We start from the raw sequence: 18,508 nt of genomic DNA, 5'->3' as shown, positions 1-18,508 counted from the left end.
TAGCTACTCCTCACCCATCTTTAGGACACTTGACATAATTGGCCAATCTTGAAAATGATCTTTGTATCCAAGGATCAGCAGGGTTGTGAGCATGGGTACAGACCCATGAAACCTAGATAATATCTAAGGGTACTAGCTATTAAGTACTGGTGATCAAGAGGAATAAAAGTTGCAAGAAGGCAGATTTAGGATTAATAAGAGGAAAAACTGCCTAACAAAGCTGCACAAAAATGGAATGGGTGGCTCTGGGAGGCACTGGGTTTCCAATCACAGGAGATCTTCAACAAAAGGCTAGATGACCACTTGTCAGGTATTTTCTAGGGATTCTTCTTTTTTAGATGCTGTTCAGACTATATGGCTTCTGAGCTAACTTCTGATTCACTTCTGGAATTCTGTGGAATCATTCAATAATCATTTATTAAACATCTTTGGTGTATCAGGAACTGTGCTGTGTATTGAGGGGTTAAAAAAAATGAAACAGTCCCTGCCTTCAAAGAGCTTACCTTCTGTACCCTCTCCAGTGAGAAGTGCTCTAGATTTGGAGCTAAAATCCATATCACTAGTCCTAGTTCATTGCTCTGAACACAAAAGGACTGAAGTCAAAGGGGACCAATGGATACATTTCCCTTCATCAAACACAGGAAAGTACGCTAGAACCCCCAGTATTTCAGCAAAGCTATTCCACAATATTTCAGTAGGTAGGGCTATAAAAGGGCTACAATTATGGCAGGTAGGTAGCATGGTGGATAGAGCACTGGGCCTGGAGTCAAGACAACTCATCATTGTTCAAATCTGGCCTCAGACTCTTATCAGCTGTGTGACCCTGAGCACATCACTTAACCCTGTTTGCCTCAGTTTCCTCATCCGTAAAATGAGCTGGAGAAGGAAATGGCAAACTACTGCAATATCATCTCCAAGAAAACCCCAAATGCAGCCATGAAGAGTGAGACGTAACTGAAATGGCTAAAAAAACCAACAGTAACAAAGGGCTATAATTAGTCAAGTGTGAGGAGGTTGTGTGGTACTACCAAAAGAGTCAAAAGGCCTCGTTTAAAGAGATGTTTCTAACATTTACTAGATCTGTGATCCTGGGAAGTTTCCCTCTTTGAGATTAGTTTACAAATCTGTAAAAATGGAGGAAATAATACCTGTCCTACTTGCCTTACTGGGTAGTCGTGAGAGAAGTGCAATGTAAAAGTCAGCTGTTACCTTGGAATTTTAGAGCTGGAAGGGATATTACAGATATTGACATTCTGGAAAGGAAGGTCAACGAGGGTCATAAAAAGTCAGTGTTCCCCATGCCCACTCATTCAGAAGCTTTGGGTTTGAGTGAAATGTCTGGCTTCTGCTCACAGCAATCTAACTGTGGAAAGTGGGAATAAAATGAAAGTCAAGGTGTTTAGCTTAGAAATTGAAAATCTCAGACCTTTTCAAGGGCAGCCTCTTGAGTCATCACCTGATATGCTACATTCACCTCAAACAGAAGATTGCAGTCAAGGTGGTTGTTTTGAAATGGGGAAAAAAATGTCAACAGAGAAGTGACTGTTCAGTTGTACTCTGCCACATGTGAAGTATGGGCCTTAGTGTCATATCTGTGCATTGAAAAGTTGAAATGTTTCCAGAGTAGGGTAACCGGGATGCTAAGAGGACTGGACATTGTACCATCCGGGTGTTAACTGAAGGAACAGGGAATGCAATTTTCATATATATGAAGGGTTCTCATGTAGAATAAGAATTATATTTATTATCCTTAGACTCAGGTTAAGCTCCATCTTCTTCTAATACCCCCAGATGTTGGGATCCTATCCAACAAAAGCACTTTGTATGTAGTATTTTGTATCTATATGTGTGTGTGTGTGTGCGTATGTGTGTATAAAATAGACACAAACATTTAAGTGCATACAATGTGCTACACGTTGAGGATGCAAAGAAAAAAAACCTGAATCAGTCCCTGCTCTCCAGGATTTTACAGTGTAGCAGAGAAGAACATATATTCACATACACACACACGTGTATTCTTAATCACTGAATGGGCATTACCTCAGTCAGACTGAGACCCATTAAAGACCTGAGCTTAAAAAGGCCAAGGACTCCCATCCAGAGCCATCTCCAGGCATCCTGATCTATATCTGGCCACTGGACCCAGATGGCTCTGGAGGAGGAAGTGAGGCTGGTGACTTTGCACAGCCCTCCCTCACTTAAATCCAATTCACTTGCATATCATGGCACCACCTCCAAGATGTCATGGTCCTCTTTGAGAATGAAGAACAAACAACATGTGTGTGTGTTTGTATGTGGATATAAGGACACAGAGGGTGTAAGATGCAAGTATATTAGGATACAGATATATATGCACATACATATATAAAAGAGAGAGAAAGAGGAGGACAGATGGAGGGGGAGAGAGAGGAGATGTATATATATAATATATATATACATATATATGTGTTTGTGTGTGTGTATATCCTATGTATTTATATATCTGTCTCTACGTGTACATATATATATATATATATATATATATATATATATGGGGGGTATCCTGCGTGTGTGTATACATACACAAAGATAGATATCCTACATATGTATATCTATCTATATCTGTGTATATATATGTATATATGTGTGTGTGTATTCTATATATGTATATCTATATGTGTGTGTGTGTATATATATACATACATACATACACACACACACACACACATATATATATATATATATATATATATATATATATATATATATATATATCCTGTATATGTATACACACACACACACACACACTCATAAAAACAGAGAGTGACAGAGAGGGAAAGATGAATATATTGTCTTCCCTGCTAGAATGTGAACTCCTTGAGGACAGGGACTGATTCATTTTCTTCTTTGTGTCCTCAGCACCAAGCACACAGTAGGCACTTAAGAAATGTTTGTTATTTGATTGCCCTGAGAGAGTAGAACTAAGAGCAATGGGTGGAAGGTACAGAAGTAAATATGGGATCAGTATGAGAAAAGCTTCCTAATTAGATCTATCCAAAAGAAGTGTCCTAGTAAGTAATGGAAATATTGCTGGCAGTTTTCTGACAGAGAGTTAGAGGAGGTGGTAATGATGGGATATGGTATGACATCAAGTGTGTTGGGACTATAGTCAAAGGACCTGGGTTGAAATCCTGACTCTGTCACTATCTGTGTGACTTTGGGCCAGTAACTTAACCTCTCTGGGCCTCAGTAACTTCCTACGGGAAAATAAAAGGGTGGAACTCAGTGATATTTGAAATCCCTTCTATCTCTAAACCTTTGAACGTATCAGAGATCTTGATGGAGAAGGAGGAGCAGATTCTATTGAGGTACAGATTGGACTGAAGTCCTTTGCAACTTTGAAATTCCGGGATTCCATAATACCTGAACTATCTCTAACCCTGATTTTTCTTCACTCTTGCCCAGCCCATTGATAGCAAATTTCATCATAGAGACCATAGACAACTATGTATTTCATGTATAATAACCAGAACAGAAAAATAAAGTCTGAGCTTAGCTGGGCCTATGCAGAATTGCAACCTCAGGATAGAAACACTACTAACTCAACTTCAATTAGCCATCCACACAGCCTCATTCTACTTTCAAGGCTATTGTGGCTGGAAACACGCAGGGTTCTTGGTCCCTCTGGGTAGAAGAATCTTGTCTTCCCAGCTACACACACACACACACACACACACACACACACACAGTTATAGATGTAGATAGAGATAGGGATATAAAGGCACCTAAAAAAATCTGAGGTCCTTATATCCTGATAGCTCAGGACCCAAGGAGAAAATCTGATCCAAATGAAATACCCAGATGAAATGATCACTTATGTATGTTATCTACTGTTTTCCCCCAATTATTCATTATTTTGAGAGGCAGCATGGCATTGTGTGTATACAACAGGCTTTGGGGTTAGGAAGACCTGAGCTCAAGTTCTGCCTTTGACACATACTAGGTGTGTGATTTGTTCGAAAATCACTTCTCAGTGACCCTTAGACAACTCTCTAAGACTTTAAGTCACAGAAGTGCCCATCTGTATTGTTAGGTGGAGGTTTCTCACAGGGAATTACCTATGACAATAGAAGTACTAGCCTGGTAGAAAGAAAATGCATTATTTTGGGGCCCTTCGAGATGGAAAGAGACCTCCTGAAGTCCAGTCTCCTATTTTCAGCAAGAACAACCCTAAACAATCCCATTAGGATCAGAGGCACTACGTAACGGTGGAAGGAACATGTGTCAAGTAGATGGCCTTTGTTCAAGCTCCCTGCTTTGACACGTACTAGCTGTGTCTCACGCACTCAGCTGGGCCTCAGTTTCCCCATCAGTAAGATGTAAATAATAATGCTACTTACATTACATAATTCTTGTGAGAAAAGTGTAAACATGTAAATCATAAACAGCTATACTATAAAATGTATAACTCCTTCCATCATCATATTAAGTCAATGCTTCAATTTATACTGATTTTCTTTCTACTAGCTTTATTTCTCTACTTGGAATAAAATTATATAATCCTTTAACCCAAAGCGTCCTAGAAACTAACTGTAATTTGTGCACACAAAGCCCTTTTGAACATAATTTACATGTTACCCATTGTATTTCTCAAAATTCTTTGGTGTAATCCCCAGTGAAATTCTGTTTGAACACTAGAGGGCTAGCATTACCTTTCCATCAGATTAAGCAGGGAATAGTACAGTCTAGGGCTAGGGTAGAGGTTGTTTACAATCCTCTTACTTTATGCTGGCAGCATTTTGAAGATGATAGAAATCTTAAAGCTTGGTTACACAAAGCAACCAACCTAGGAGGTGAATAATTTAGTTTCATTCTGTTTCTTTCTCAAATTGATATCTGTAGTTCTCACTTCCTATATGGCGTGAGCAGTGACCCTCAAGGAACATTTATTAAGTGAATACACTTACTCTGGAGCACTGTTTCTAGTCACTGTTCCTGATCTGCCAGTTGGCTGTTTGGTATTTACATGCTGTCAAACACATACACATACACATACACATAAACACACACACACACACACACACACACACACACATACACACACACACACACCTGTAGTTGCTGAAAGGGCCCTGAGTACCAAACAAGAATTACATTATCATCTGTGTTTTCCATAAAGTGCTGTCAAAAGCTTCTCGGCTCTCAGAAAATAAATACATATTAAAGGCTGATACTTTTGTATTTCAGCTGAAGCCAAGTCAAATCAATCTAAAATAATGAATCAACAGACTGAGCTAAAGGCTGCCAGCCAGAGCATTTTCCAACAAAAGTTCTCTGTGGCCAGGATCCCACAGCAGGGAACTATCCAGATAAATTAGGCCAAAGAGGGGTGTTGTTTCTGCCTGAATAATTTGCATAATGACTGCCATTCTTCACTTCATGTTAGTCGTGGAGACGTGGGGAGGGGTGTGTGTGTGCACATTTGTGAGAGAGGAGGAATTCAGTTCAGTTCAGTTCAATTCAGCAACCTACTATGTGCTTAATTCATATGCCTTATGCTAGAAGAGTTTATAATCTAATAGGAGATGTACCCACATAACTATGATATAAGGAAGAGGGATAAAAGTGCAGAAGAAAGGAGACAGAAGGAATGAGAAAGCAGAGAGAAAATGAGGAAGAGGAGAAAGACCAGACCCCAATCTACAATGACAAGTCACTCCCTGACAGTAAGTCAGTATTTACTCTTTCAGGTAACCAGGGAACCAATTAGTCCACTGGCTCCATGGTTCTCAAATTTTCTTAGTTCACGGGTGCAGGCAGCAAAGTAAAAGGTACATACCTTGTGGACCATTTGAAAGTCCACACGGTACAGTGGATAGGGTGCCATACCTGGTGTTGGAGAGAACTGGCATCAAATACTGATTGAGAGACTTAACTACGTGACCCAGGGCAAGCCACTTAAATACTATGGGCCTCAGTTTCCTCATCTATAAAATTAAAGGGTTGAACTCAATGACCTCGAAGGTTCCTTCTGGCTCTAAAACTATTACTCCATTTAACACACATGCACACACACACGTGCACGCACACACACACACACACACACACACACTCCCTGGGAAAAATAGCTCTAGCTTTACTTTGGATCAGATATCAATAGAAGATGTAAAAGAATTATCAACTCAAGACTATATATAATTTATGGACATAAATCTACTTACATACATTCATACTACAAGAGATTTACTCATGGTCCCTCAGTGGTCCCTGGACCACAATGTGTGACCCACTGCCACAGAGATCCTGGGATTATACCTTCCTGAGCACCTTTCTTACTACTAGGGAGTGACTGACAGAGGCAAAAACAATCTGCCTCAATATGGGTCTTGTTTGTATGTTTTCTCCTGGCCATGAGCCATGACAACGTGACTTTTTCCAGTCATTCTTGTAAATGTTCCCAGAGGCTAAGAAGCCAAGAGTGCATCCTCTCCAATAAACAGAATCAGTATCATTTTACTATTTACTAGTTGGTTCATGTAGCCTCAGAAAAGAGCCACTTGCCAAGTAATCATTTATGCTGAGCAAGGAGAAAAGAATGCAGATTTCAATCGTGCCAATGTTTGCATTCCTCCATGGGGACCGAGAGCATAAAAAGAAAAATGTGTATGGATTCCACCAAAGTCTTCCTCACTTCACTGTAGCACAAAGGTGACCTTGAGTTCCTTTGTGGAATACAATTTCTGGCAAGCCTTATCAAGTTCCTTCCCTTGTATAAATACCTCATATTTATCCTGTATATATCTACTTACTACAGATTTATATATGTATATGTTCTCTCCCCCATCAAAATGATTCATTCTTTTTTTTTCTTTGTGTCCCCAGAACTTAGCACATTATAGGCATTTAATGAATTTTTGTTGGTTGAATTATTGAATCTAAAAACACTTCAATAACAGGTCTAGTGTCACAGTATGTTTCGATCTTCTAAGAACTAGTTTAAGTGCAGAGAGATTCATTGCAAGAATTTTCACCACTAGGTGACTAAGTCATCAGAATAGCTTATACTAAGGCTCAGAAGACTTGTGATCTTTGTCAGTAGAACATGGGCCTCCCATAAATATCATGAATCTTTGGAGTCTAAAAAAGTTCTTGTGGACTGTTGCTCTATTGGTGGCAAGTCCCAAAATGTTCATAATGTAGGAGTATTATATCACACTTACGCAAAGAATAGTCTTCACCAACATTCTTCTCATAAGTTCTACAGTTCAGAGAGGACTGAGGCATGAGGGCTTGCTGAGCCCTTTTCAGGGCCACTCATCCATTACTGATGTCTACACATCACCCAACTCTCACTGGTGGCTCTAAGAAGCTGTATCATGTGCAGTGGCCACACCTTGGTAAAACCATCTTGGCAGATGGGCTCAATAAGGGTGAGGGTAACCAACAGGCCTCAAATCCATTGATGAGTTAGGGGATGTCTACCCAGAGTATGCGAAGACTTCCCCTGGCAGAATGGGCAGGTATGAACAATTCATTTCAATGACCAGGAAGGCAGCTAACACAGGTATCATGGAGTACTTTATATGTGGGTCCCAGTGACAGTGGGATATTGCATTAGGGTATATCAGGCCCGGAGATCCCTAGGTTCTATGTTTCATTTCAGAAATAATGTAAAAAGTTGTGCCGAAGGAAGTATTAAAGATGTAAAAAAAAAAAAGTGTGTGTGTACAAATCAAATCATTAAAATGATGGTGGGGAACATTTTAAATATTAAAACACAGACTACAATCTTAATTCCAGCTATCCCCCTTTTCCATGGACAACAGAAGCAATGTATGCCTTATTCAAGAAGAAAAAGCAACTGCGAGAGGGGAGATAGTGCACAACAGTAATTCCTGTGGCAGGGAGCCTGAGGCCATTGGATTTTCCTTGCTCAGGAGTTCTGAGCTGCAGTAGGCTAATCTGATGCTTGGATGCCCAAACTAAGTTCAACAGCTATATGGTGAGCTCCCAGAATCAAGGGGTCACCAGATTGACTAAGGAGGAGCAAACTGGCCCAGGTCAAAAAGGGAGCAGGTCAAAATTTCCATACTAATCAAAGTGTGATTAGAGCATATCAGAGTAATCTCTGCATTTCAAGCCTGGGTGAGATAAGGAGACCTAGTCTTACAATTAAAGGAAAGAAGGTGAGGAAGAGACTGTGAGAATGAAAAGTTAATAGCCTTATGATACAGTTGAAGGAGCCTACAAAACTTCTCACTGTACTAAATTTTGTTGAAACTTTTAAAAACTTAGCTGTTTTATAGCAAGCAATGGAAGCAACCTCTGGCCGCGGAAGCTTCAGGATTTCTTACAATGATTATAGCATCCTAGGAGTTAGAAGGAAAAGGGGCTTCGAAGTCTATCAAGTCTAATTCCCTGATTTTTCACATGAGATAACTGAGACCCAGAGGATGGCAGGGGTACATGTCAGTGATAAGATTGAATCCTGTTCTTCCGATGCCAGAGACAGCGTTCTTTCCACTGTACCACACTCCCTCCCTACATCGAGGATAAAAGTCAATAAGATCTTAAATCAGTTGCCTTTTTCTTTTCTAGAAAGGGTTTTCTTTTGTTGGGCATAAAGAGACTGAAGGATCCCAGGGAAGATGGGAATCTGAGACTTCATAAAGATCCTAGCTTGGAATTCCTTCTTCAGAAAGAGCCCCTACCTTGTCCACATGTCGGCGCCGCAGATCCTGGTAGTCTCTACCCAGAGGACTCCCAGAAGGGTCTCTGTGTCCACTTCTGCAACTGTCTCACACCCTTGTCTAACTGTTAATTAGAAAACTCATCTCTTGGCATGTGCATGGGCCTGGGCCATCTGCTTATTGATCACTTCTTTCCGGGCATATTGGATTTCAAGGGATCTAACCACAAAAACAGTTTTATTTCAGATGACCTATTACCCAGGTTTCTCCACACCAAGTCTGAGAGTACATACAGTGTTATGACCTGCAGTCATGGGCTTGAATCCACAAGTTACAGAAATGTTGGCTGCAAACACTAGGACTAACATTATTAGGAAGCAACAATATAGAAACACTCAAAGCTTTCTCCCAATGCACTACAAAATAACTTCTATGCAAAAAAATAAAATTCCTAATGAAGTGAATATTCAGACTGCAAATCCAATCACCTTGACAATTCTCATAAATCCAGTATCTCTCCTGAGATAAGTCTCAATTAGTCAGAGGAGGAGCAAGATATAGTGGTAAGAGATCTGAATTGGCAATCAGGGGACTTGTGGTCAAATCTTGGCTTTGCTGTTTACTACCTGTGTGTTCACCTTACTTAATCTGTCTAGGCCTCAGTTTCTTTGATAAGGTTGGAACTAGGTGACTGATTTCTATAATTCTGGATTATCCAAGTTCCTGTTTCTTCTCATTTGGGGGTAATAACAACTCCATAGAAAGAACCAGGTAAATAAAGGATGAAATTGACTTCAATTACCTTATTTCCTGATTATTAGCTCAGATCAGTTATTGGAGGGTGAAGAATCAAAGCTCCATCCAGGCATCCATATCAATGGAAGCAAGCGTAGGTATTTGTAGTCCTAATTTGCAATAAACCAAAACACGTGCATATTTGACTTTGGGATATATTTTGTTTTGGCTTATTTCATTTTTAGTCTCATTGAATTATGAGTATGTTAGTTGTTCTGGGAATTAACTTCAAATCTGTTGATTTTTAAACTCAATAATGAAACATTGACTCAGGAGGTAATTTTGAGTCAAATTTTTGACTCAAAGATCCTAAATTCCTGCTTAATTCTTTCCACTGGGAAGGAAAATTGGTTTGTTCTGAACAATCCAATCATTTATCCCTGAGATTCATACAAAGCACCAGCCTAAGCAAAGCTTTCAGGCTTTCCTTGGAGCAGAAATGAAGTATGTGTTTGTTTCAAAGAATTTCCCTGTGAGAATGCAAGCTTCTTGAAAAGTTAAGGCAAACAGATTTCATTTAAATACAACAATAAGTCAACTAAATTATCTCAATACAGTCAGAAGGCAGATTCATTTTTAAAAGCCACAATTCAGGCAATTTGCTGATCATTGCTATAAAATTGTATGGCTTAAAAGGATGTTTGGAGATTATCTGTGGATTTCAATTATCTGAACTCTTTCTATATTCCATTTCCACAGGGAATGGGTTGGATGTATGTAAAATCACTGAAGGTAACCCTGGAGGCTTCTAATACTACCTGTAGATGGGTCATGACTCCCCTCACCCAGCCCATGCTGCTCTCTCTGACTTACTCATCCCTAGAAGAATTGGTTGAGCAGCACTTAGTTTATTCATCTCAGCCACCCAAGAAATTGCAAAATGGAATAGAAGGTACCATAAACAAATAGTGATAGATTAAGCAGGCAACTATGGGAGACTCTACATCCTCTGAGTTCATAAATAATAACGTGGTTTTTTCTTCAGCTGAAGTCTACCAAGCTTGTCACAGAAGAAGAGAACACCTTCAACTGCAGAACCCCGAAAACCCAACCTTGGACTAAACTCTTCAGTCCAGTGAGCACAGGGAGAACAACAGGGTGTGATTTTGCTATGTGGGACCAAAGTGGGAATAACACTTTGGTCGGTAAACAAAATAAAAAAGCCTAGGAAGCAAAGCTTTTTTTCAAAAATGGAGGGAAGAAAATCAAATCAATGTCATCAGGAGGAAAAGAGTAGGAAAATCTATAGAAGAGGGAAACAATATATTTGCTGCAATTTGAAGGACTGGCCCTCCTCCCTCAAGCAGCTGTTCAATAAGCAGTGTAGTAAGTCAGGCAGATGAAGGATTAACTAGAAGGGTTATTGATAGTAGGATAACTTACTTCAGAACTGCTGATATCAAGAAGACAACTCATAAAGTCAATATCAAGAAGATATCCATTGGAATCATTGAGCAGACCACTGAGCAGGACAGACCAAGAAAAGGAATGTCCACCCACAATAATTCTTGGTACATGGAAAACCCCTTGAAATATTTTCCCCTCAATTTACAGGAGCAGATTCCACATCAAATGTAAATTCCTTGAAAACTGAGACTGTTTCATGATTGTCTTTGTATTATCAGGACCAAGTATGGTTCCTGGATTATAATAAAGGCTAAATAAATGTTTATGGAATAAATGATTATTGTTGTTTGTCTTTCGTCATTGAAGAAGACCCATGACATCAGGATGTTTGGGTCAAGGTATAGAATATTCAACTGTCGCTGATCAGTCCAATACAAGCTCCTAAGGCTCTACCACAGGTTGGGCACAAATAGTCTGTCTGGACATTTGGGACGGAGATGTCTCTAGATATGTTCATCTCACGGTACCTCTGTGCTATTGCGATTCTGCTTTGCTTATACAGCAGGGCACCTTCTCTGATGCAGGCAAGCCACGCTGTGAGATCCTGTGCCAGCATCTCTTATGAGTTCATTTTTGTATGGCTGTTAAACCTGGACAGTCTGCCAGAGCCAAGCCAGATAATTGAACCACTTCCATCTGAATTGTCTTAGGAAGATTCTGAAGATCACCTGGCAAGATAAAGTACCAGACAATGAGGTCCTTTCTCAAGCTGAACTGTCAAGCATTCAAATGCTACTGCAGAGAACACAACTGTAATGGGCTGGCCACATTGTTTGAATGCCAAACATATGTTTTCCTAAAAGAATATTTTACAGAGAACTCACATTTTTATTTAAAGGATAGCTATTATTACTTTTTTATTTCAATGAGGGAATATGCATAAAGTACAATGGGGGGGGATGGAAGGTACCTAAGAGGAGATCACTATTTATCAAACAGCTCTATTAGTACCTGCTGCCACAGGTGACTGAAATAGCTAGGTGGGTAGAGTGCTGCACCTGAAGTCAGAAAGATGTGAATTCAAATTCTGACTTAGATATTTAGTAGCTTTTTGATCCTGGGAAGGTCATTTAACTTCTCTCTGACTCAGTTTCCTCATGTATAAATTGAGGATACTATTAGAACACCTGCTTCCCAAGATTGTTATGAAGATAAAATGAGACATTTGAAAAGTGCTTTGCAAAATTTAAAGTACTATGTAGATGCTTATTAATATTATTAAAATAGAAGCCAGGCAGCTAGGTGGCAGTGGATAGACTGCTGGGCCTAGAATCAGAAAGATTCATCTTCCTTAGTTCAAATCTGGCCTCAAGAACTTGCTGGCTGTGTCACCCTCAGCAAGTCACTTAACCCAGTTTGCCTCAGTTTCCTAACCTGTAAAATGAGCTGGAGAAGGAAATGGCAATTTGGGGGAGGTAAAAGTCAAAATCAAAATACTTTTGAGAACTGACTGGGTAGAAAGAGAGAGAGAATAGGATAAACAGAAGGAAAACAGGATGGAGGGAAATACATAGTTGGTAATCATTATTGTGAAAAAAAATTGAAGTGAGTTTCTCTGATAAAGACTTCATTTCTCAAACGTATAGAAAACTGAGTCAAATTTATAGAAATAAGAGCCATTTCTCAGTTGATAAATGGTCAAAAGAGATGAACAGGCAGTTTTCAGACAAAGTAATCAAAGCTATCTATAGTCATATAAAAATATCCTAAATCACTATTGATAAGAGAATTGCAAATTAAAACAATTCTGAGCTACTGTCAGACAGGCTAACATGAGAGAAAAGGAAAAGGACAAATGTTGGAGGGGATATGGGGAAATTAAAACACTAATGAACTTGAAGTTGTATGCTGATTCAACCATTCTGGAGAGCAATTAGGAATTATGCCCAAAGGGCTATAAAAGCAAGCATTCCCTTTTGCCAAGCCATACCACAATTAGTTCTGCATCCCAAAAGAGATAAAATTCAAAAAAGAAAATAACCTATGTATACAAAAATATTTATAGCAACTCTTTTAGTGGTGGCAAAGAATTGGAGATTGAGGGGATGTCTATCAATTGGGGAAGCTGAATAAGTTGTATGTGATTGTGATGGAATACTGTTGTGTTTTCAGGAGTGATGAGTAGGATGCTCTCAGAAAAACATTGAAAGACTTACATGAGCTGATGCAAAGTGAAATGAGCAGAACGGGAGAATACTGTACACAGTAACAGCAATATTGTATGATGACTTACTATGAATAACTTAGCTATTATCAGCAATACAATGTTCAAAGACAGTTCTGTAGGACTCATGATGAAAAGTGCTGTCCATCTCCAGATAAAGAGCCTGAATGGAGACCAAAAGCACTTTTTCTTTACTTTCTTTATTTTTCTTGGTTTTTTTTTTGGTCTGTGTTTTCTTTTACAGAATGGCTTACATGGAAATGTTTTGCATGACTATACATGTATAATCTATATTTAATTGCTTGCCTTCTCAATGGGGGGGGGATGGCAAGGGAGGGAGATAACTTGGAACTCAAAATTTAGAAAAAATGTTAAAATTATTTTACATGTAGTTGGGAAAAATAGAATATTAAATAAGAAGGGGAAAAGAGTTATTACCAACTTGACCTTATTTTAATAGCTTCTCTGTAGGGCCTCACAGACAAGGTCAAAGAGGGATGCTGACATATGAAAATACTTTTATTTACATATCCATTAACATTTCAGCCTGTTTTCCTCTGGTCCATTGACAAGACATGCTTACTGAGGTAGCATCCATACAGTGACAATTCAGTCATTGTTTTAAGCTCGAAGTATGCCCATTTATTGAAATGTAGCAGCATTCAAAATTTGACAGAAAACAATGGAAACTTTACTTGTCACAGTATTTGGGGATTTCTGTTACATTATAGAAAAAAGAAGAAAATTAGCCTTTGGTGGAGTAGCTATGAGTAGAACTGGTTATATTTCTGAAAATCAGATTGGGTAGTGGGAGATGAGCCCCCAAATATTGGTGTTCACTTGACAAGGAGATGAAAGCAACAACAGAATGAGGAATCATTATTTTCTGGCCAACTTCTGATTTTATTTAAGCTGATTTGACTGAGATTTGAAAGTAAACCCCAAAGTAGCCTGCAAACATGGAGTAAGGACAGAAGTTTTTTTGTGTGTGGGAAACAAGTCATCTGATAGCTTAATCCCATTATTAATTGGGTGGTGGGTCCTTTTCTTGGCAAATCCTAGTGAAATCTGATTACTATGGATTCAACATTTTTAAGGTAACCTTGAAAGAATTTTCTTTATAACTCATGCTAACATTACACTTATATGGTCAACTATGGTCTTAGAGGCACAAGGAAGGGTCAGATGCCAGTGATTTAAGTCATCATGTATTACCTTCTTCCTATATTTGTATTAAGGATCTCTTTCCTTGTTCAACCAAGTGATGCATAGTTACAATCACTGTGTGGATATGGACTGGGGCAGAGCCAAGACGGTGGCTGGAAAGCAGGGACTTCCTTAAGCTCTCTCCCAGGTCCCTCCAAACACCTGTAAAAATGGCTCTGAACAAATTCTAGAGCTGCAGAATGCACAAAATAGCAGAGGGAAGGAGGGCTCCAACCCAGGACAGCCTGGATGGTCGCTGGGAAGGGTAGATCGCATGATGCTGGGAGCGAAGTGCAGCCCAGCATGGGCCAGCCGGGACCAACCAGACCAGGAGGCAGGTGGAACAGGCCGTAGGACCCTGACTCATTGAGCTGTGGCAGTTACCAGACTTCTCAACCCACAAACGCCAAAGACAACCGCTGGATCTGAGTGAAAGGAGAGCACAGTCTGCCTCAGTCCCGGGGGTGGTGGAGGTGGTGCAGCTCTGGGGCTGCTTCCAGAGGTCCAGCTACATTTACTTATGGCCCCAGGCCCACCTGGAGGGAGGAATTAAACAGCAGATCACAGGGGAAGTGCAGAGCCTGCTTTGCCCTGCTTGGATCTGGGTCACAGTCTGCACTGGCAGCCTCTTCAGGGAGGAGGAGAGCTGGTGTGGCAGAGCTTGCTATGTAGAAGTAGCTCTGAAAACAGCAGTGCAGCCCCTAAAGGTTGGGAGAAAGTACTCTCTACTCTACAAGCAGTCACACCCTGACAAAAAGCTCAAGTGTCAAGTATTTGGCTGGGAAAATGAACAGGCAGCAAAAAAGGACACAAACTCAGACTCAGACCTTAGAATATTTTTTTGATGACAAATAACATCAAAACATACAGCCAGAAGAGGTCAACAAAGTCAAAGAGCCTACATCAAAAGCCTCCAAGAAAAATATGAATTGGTCTCAGGCCATGGAAGAAGTCAAAAAGGATTTGGAAAAGCAAGTTAGAGAAGTAGAGAAAAAATTGGGAAGAGAAATGAGAGTGATGCAAGAAAATCATGAAAAACAAGTCAGTGACTTGCTAAAGGAGACCCAAAAAATACTGAAGAAAATAACAACTTTTTACAGATGTAAATAGACTAACTCAAATGTCAAAAGAGCTCCAAAAAGTCAATGAGGAGAAGAATGTCTTGAAAGGCAGAATTAGCCAAGTGGAAAAGGAGGTCCAAAAGACCACTGAAGAAAATACCACCTTAAAAATTACTTTATGAGAAATCATGATATTATAAAACAGAGCCAAAGGAATGAAAAAATGGAAGACAATGTGAAGTATTTCATTGGAAAAATCACTGACCTGGAAAATAGATCCAGGAGAGATAATTTGAAAATTATTGGACTACCTGAAAGCCATGACCAAAAAAAGAGCCTAGACATCATCTTTCAAGAAATTATCAAGGAAAACTGCCCCAATATTCTAGAGCCAGAGGGTAAAATAGAAATGGGAAGAATCCACCAATTGTCTCCTGAAAAAGATCCCAAAAAGAAAACTCCTAGGAATATTGTCACCAAATTCTTGAGTTCCCAGGTCAAGGAGAAAATACTGCAAGCAGTCAGAAATCCAAGACAAAATATGAATTTTCAATAAAACAGAGGACTTTCAAGCTTTCTCAGTGAAAAAACCAGGGCTGAATAGAAAATTTTACTTTCAAACACAAGAATCAAGAGAAGTATGAAAAGGTAAACAAGAAAGAGAAATCATAAGGGTGTTATTAAAGTTGAACTGTTTTGTTTACATTCCTACATGGAAAGATGATGTGTAAATTCATGAGACCTTTCTCAGTATTAGGGTAGTTGAAGGGAATATACATATATATAGACAGAGGTCATAGGGTGAGTTGAATATGAAGGGATGATATCTAAAAATATCAAATTAAGGGATGAGAGAGGAATATATTGAGAGAGGGAGAAAGGGGGAGATAGAATGGGGTAAATTATCTCACATAAAAGTGGCAAGAAAAAGCAGTCGTGTTGGAAGGGAAGAGGGGGCAGGTGACGGGGAATGAGTGAATCTTGCTCTTATCAGATTTGACTTGAGGAGGGAATAATATACACACTCAATTGGGTATCTTACCCCACAGGAAGGTAGGGGGAAGGGGATAAAAAAGTGGGGATGATAGAAGGGGTAGATAGGGGGAAGAAGTAATCAAAAGCAAACACTTTTGAAAAGGGACAGGGTCAAGGGATAAAATTGAATACGGGGGGACAGGTTAGGAGGGAGGGAAATATAGTTAATCTTTTACAACATGAGTATTGTAGAAGTGTTTTACATAATGATATATGTGTGGCCTATGTTGAATTGCTTGCCTTCTTAGGGAGGGTGGGTGGGAAGGGAAGAGGGGAGAGAATTTGGAACTCAAAGTTTTAAAAGCAGATGCTCAAAAGAAAAGTTGTTTTTGCATGCGACTGGGAAATAAGATATGCAGGCAATGGGGCATAGAAATCAATCTTGCCCTACAAGAAAGCAAGGGGAAAGGGGATGGGGGGAGAAGTGGGGTAACAGAAGGGAGGGCTTACTGGGAACTGGGCAATCAGAATATATGCCATCTCGGAGTGGGGGAGGGTAGAAATGGGGAGAAAATTTGTAATTGGAAATCTTGTGAAAATCAATGCTGAAAACTAAAAAATATTAAATAATAAAATATGGAATTCAAAGGAAAAAACAATCATTTTGTGGTTGTTTTAATAATTTTTGTTATTGAATCATTTTTCAGTCATGTCTGATTTGTTATGACCTTATTTGGGGTTTTCTTGGGAGACACACTTTTACCCTGTCCATTCTCAAAAGTGTTTTGCTTCTGACTTTTACCTCCCCCAAACCGTCCTCCCTTCTATCAACTCCCCCTCTTTTCTTATCCCCTTCCCTTCCTACCTTCCATATGGTAAGACAGATTACTACACCCAACTGAGTGTGTATATTCCCTCTTTGAGCCAATTCTGATGAGAGTAAGCTTCATGGGGTCCCCTCCCTGCTTCACACATTTTCCCCTCCACTGTAAAATCTCTTTCAGGCCTCTTTTATTTTGGTTAATAACTCTTTCATTGCCAAGAAAAATTCATAGGAGAAAGGATCTTCATTTACCTTTTGTTCAATCTGGACCTGAAAAAGAATTATTTCTACAATATAACCCCAAAATGATTATTGAGCTTTTTACTAAAAACTTAATAGATTCAGCCAAATGTTTTAGAAAAGAGGTCAACAAATCTCAGCCTGCTGACTTTTTGCACCATTGATGAGCTAAGAATGTTGTTTTTACTTTTTAAATAAAGTGTTATTATATTTGTAAAAATATGAAAACCATTATTTACTTGCAGACTATACAAAAATAGGCAGGAGGCCAAATTTAATGCTGAAGCTATAGTTTACTGATTCCTGTTCTAGACTGTCTTCAAGTACAGACCCTGTTCATCTATCATATGGACTCTGATAATAGACTACCATCTGCTTACAATCTTAAAGTACTCTAATCCATCCTTTGCTCAGCTGCCAAAAGAATTTTTCTATGAATTAGTTCTGACCAACTCTGACCTGCTCAAAAACTGACTTCCTATCACCTCTGAGAAAATTTAAACTCCTTTTAGGCACTTCAAAATATGACCTCACTCTACCTTTCTAGGCTTGTTTCTTTTTTTTTAAATTAATGAAACTGTTAATTTTCTCTTAACTCAGTGCAAATTTTTTTATTATGTATTGTATTAATATTGTACAATATTGTATATATTTATTTCTATATTAATATTATATATTACATGTAAACAAAGCAAAGTACAATAAAACAAAATATGCCTATAATAATGATAGTGAATAGCTTTGAAGTCATGCCATATGAAGATCAGTGAAAGGAACATGGGATGTAAGAAATGAAGCCTGGGAAGAAGACAACTTGGGGGTTGGTGGGTGGAGAAATGATATAAGTTTACAAGTATTTGAAGGACCTTTGTGTTTTTAAGGTAATCTTGAAAGGATTTTCTTTATAGCTCATGCTAACATTACACTCGTATGGTCAGCTATGGTCTTAGAGGCACAAGGAAAGGTCAGATGCCAGTAATTTAAGTCATGTATTTCCTTCTTCCTAAATTTGTATTGAGGATCTCTTTCCTTGTGGCCTAGAAGTCAGAATAAAAATATCAGGGTATTTTTATTCAGGTATAAGGTCACATCTAAATTTTAAATTCTGTGATATAAAGTGAATATTTTAAATTATTTTATTTGTAATTCATGGACACAGATTTAGAGC

The sequence above is a fragment of the Trichosurus vulpecula genome, chromosome 4 (assembly GCF_011100635.1).
Source record: "Trichosurus vulpecula isolate mTriVul1 chromosome 4, mTriVul1.pri, whole genome shotgun sequence".
Lineage (NCBI taxonomy): Eukaryota > Metazoa > Chordata > Mammalia > Diprotodontia > Phalangeridae > Trichosurus > Trichosurus vulpecula.
The sequence above is the reverse complement of the archived record's forward strand: the minus strand, read 5'-3'. Positions refer to the sequence as shown.